Here is a 3,528-nt window from a genome sequence, read left to right as displayed (position 1 = left end):
TGTGTTCCTCGATGATTTGCCAGGTATGCCGCCTGACCGTGATATTGAGTTTATTATTGAATTATTACCTGGAACTGCACCTATAGCTAAGCGTCCATATAGAATGGGGGTTAAAGAATTAGAAGAACTTAAGAAACAAATTACGGAGTTATAGGAGAAAGGTTTTATTCGTCCTAGTTCGTCACCTTGGGGAGCACCAGTTATATTTGTTGACAAGAAGGATGGTACTCAGAGGATGTGTGTTGATTATCGGTCACTCAATGAGGTTACTATCAAGAACAAGTATCCGTTGCCTAGAATTGATGATTTGTTTGATCAGTTGAGAGGTGCCTGTGTCTTCTCTAAGATTGATCTTCGTTCTGGCTACCATCAATTAAGGATTCGTGCAACAGATATACCCAAGACAGCTTTTACTACGAGGTATGATTTATATGAGTACACTGTTATGTCATTTGGTTTGACCAATGCACCTTCCTACTTTATGTACATGATGAACAAGGTGTTCATGGAGTTTTTGGATAAGTTTGTGGTGGTGTTCATCGATGATATATTGATATTCTCCAAAACAGAAGAAGAGCACGCTGAACATCTAAGGTTGGTGCTGCAGAAGCTCAGAGAACACAAGTTGTATGCCAAGCGAAGCAAGTGTGAATTTTGGTTGAAGGAAGTTTCTTTTCTGGGTCATGTTGTCTCCAACGGTGGAATTGCAGTAGATCCCGGTAAGGTGAAGGATGTGCTGAATTGGAAGCCACCAACAGATGTGGGACAGATACATAGTTTCTTGGGATTAGCCAGATACTATAGAAGGTTCATGGAAGGTTTCTCTAAGCTTGCTAAGCCAATGACAGCCTTATTGGAGAAAAATGCTAAGTTCGTGTGGTCCGAGAAGTGCCAGGCTAACTTCGAAGAGTTGAAGAAGAGGTTGACTACAGCTCCAGTGTTGACTTTGCCAGACCTAAATAAAAGTTTTTCGATCTATTGTGATGCATCTCGTTAGGGACTTGGATGTGTTCTTATGCAAGAAGGCAGAGTAGTGGCTTATGCATCTCGACAGTTGAGAAAGCATGAGTTAAATTATCCTACTCATGATTTGGAGCTAGCAGCAGTGGTTCATGCTTTGAAGATATGGAGGCATTATCTCGTTGGACATAAGAGTAACATCTATACTGATCACAAAAGTCTGAAGTACATTTTCACTCAGACAGATCTAAATATGAGACAGCGTCGATGGTTAGAGTTGATCAAAGTTTATGATTTGGAGATACACTATCATCCTAGGAAGGCGAACGTTGTTGCCGATGCTCTTAGTAGGAAGAGTTATGTCAATGAGGTGCAAGTGACATCGATGTCAAGTGAGTTGTGTACTGAATTTGAGCGATTGAATTTAGGCTTTGTTACCAATGCAGTGGAGTTGGTGTTGGAGCCTAAATTGGAGCAAGAAATACGTAAGGGACAGTTATAGGATGCGAAGTTGAAGGAGATAGCAGAAAGCATAGTGATTGGTAAGGCACCAGGTTTTAGTATGGATGACAATGGAACTCTGTGGTTTGGGAAAAGGTTGTGTGTGCCTGAGGATAAGGCTATACGAGAGGCAATTCTTCATGAGGCCCATGAGTCTACTTATTCTATTCATCCTGGAAGTACCAAGATGTATTTGGATTTAAAAGAGAAGTATTGGTGGTACGGACTCAAAAGAGATGTTGCTAAATATGTTGCTTTGTGTGATACCTGTCAGAGAGTCAAGGTTGAACATCAAAGACCTGCAAGATTGTTACAACCAATGAAGATACCTGAGTGGAAGTGGGAAGAAGTTGGTATGGATTTTATAGTTGGGTTACCACGTACTCAGAGAGGATATGATTCAATCTGGGTAATAGTAGATCGGCTGACTAAGGTTTCCCACTTCTTACCAGTTAAGACTACCTATACTGGACCCCAATTGGCTGCGCTATATATGGAGAGAATAGTTTGTCTACATGGGGTTGCCAAGAAAATTGTGTCTGATCGAGGTACCCAATTTACATCTCATTTTTGGCAGCAAGTACATAGTTCGCTGGGAACCAAGTTGAATTTTAGTACAGCATATCATCCTCAGACAGATGGGCAAACTGAGAGAATTAATCAGATATTGGAGGATATGTTGAGGGCTTGTGCGTTGCAGTATGGAACAAGTTGGGACAAGAGTTTGCCTTATGCAGAGTTCTCGTACAACAATAGTTTTCAGAAAAGTCTCAATATGGCACCTTTCGAAGCTTTGTATGGATGAAAGTGTAGGACCCCATTGTTTTGGAATCAAACAGGAGAAACTCAAGTGTTTGGACCAGATGTTTTGAGAGACGCAGAAGAGCAAGTAAGGATGATCAGGGATAACTTGAGAGTGGCTCAGTCTCGACAAAAGAGCTATGCCAACACTAGAAGAAGAGAATTGGTTTTTGAAGTAGGTGATTATGTGTACTTGAAGGTGTCACCTATGAGAAGTGTGAGAAGGTTTAACATGAAGGGAAAGTTAGCACCAAGGTATATTGGACCTTTCAAGGTTTTAGAGAGATGTGGAGAGGTAGCTTATCAGTTAGAATTGCCTGAGAGTTTGTTAGGTGTACACGATGTGTTCCATGTATCTCAGCTAAAGAAGTGTTTGCGTGTACCTGAGGAACAGATACCGTTAGAAGAGCTTACAGTTAAGGAAGATCTCACTTATGAGGAGTTTCCAGTAAAGATTTTAGAGACAGCAGAAAGAGTTACAAGGAGCCGAGTCATAAAGATGTGCAAGGTTCAATGGAATCGGTATACAGTAGATGAGGCTACTTGGGAAAGAGAAGATGATCTGAGGAAAACATACCCACAGTTATTTGAGTAAACATCGCCCGAATCTCGAGGACGAGATTCATTTTAAGGGGGATAGAATTGTAACACCCTAAATTTTACAATATTTTTAAATAGGGGAAATTGATTTGTTAAGCATTTTATGGGCATTTGAATTTAGAAAATAATAATTTTATTCGGAATAAAATCAAATATAGGTCGACAACCATGAATGAGCATACATGCCACTGCATACTATTTTGAATTGCTTGGTTTGAAGTCAGATTTCGAATTGAGTTGAAATTTCATTTTGAATTTGCTTTGAAGAAAAAATCGAAAAAGAAAAGAATAACTTTCTTCTCCTCCTTTTCGGCCCGAAGGCCTGCTGCTGCCACAGCCCATGGCTTCCCCCGCGCCGGCCTGCTTTGCTTCTTACCCGCTGAGGCCCGCTCGGCTTTGCTCTGGAGCCGGCCCAGCTCACGCAGCCCAGCAACGCATGGCCCTCCCGCGCTGCATCGCTTGGCCCAGCCGCTCCCGCTGACCGTGCCTTTCCCTGCCGCTGACCAGCCAGGCCCGCTGGTCAGGCTCTTCTTCCTCGCGTCATAGCTGAGCCGGACACCGTCTCCACGACCGAGAGTCCGTGACAGCGCCGTTTCCCCTCGATTCAGCGTGCGGCCCACGCCTCACCTCTCTTAAATAGCGCCCGCACCCCTCCTCTCTCCCCAA

Source organism: Miscanthus floridulus, chromosome 13, assembly GCF_019320115.1.
Source record: "Miscanthus floridulus cultivar M001 chromosome 13, ASM1932011v1, whole genome shotgun sequence".
Lineage (NCBI taxonomy): Eukaryota > Viridiplantae > Streptophyta > Magnoliopsida > Poales > Poaceae > Miscanthus > Miscanthus floridulus.
The sequence above is the reverse complement of the archived record's forward strand: the minus strand, read 5'-3'. Positions refer to the sequence as shown.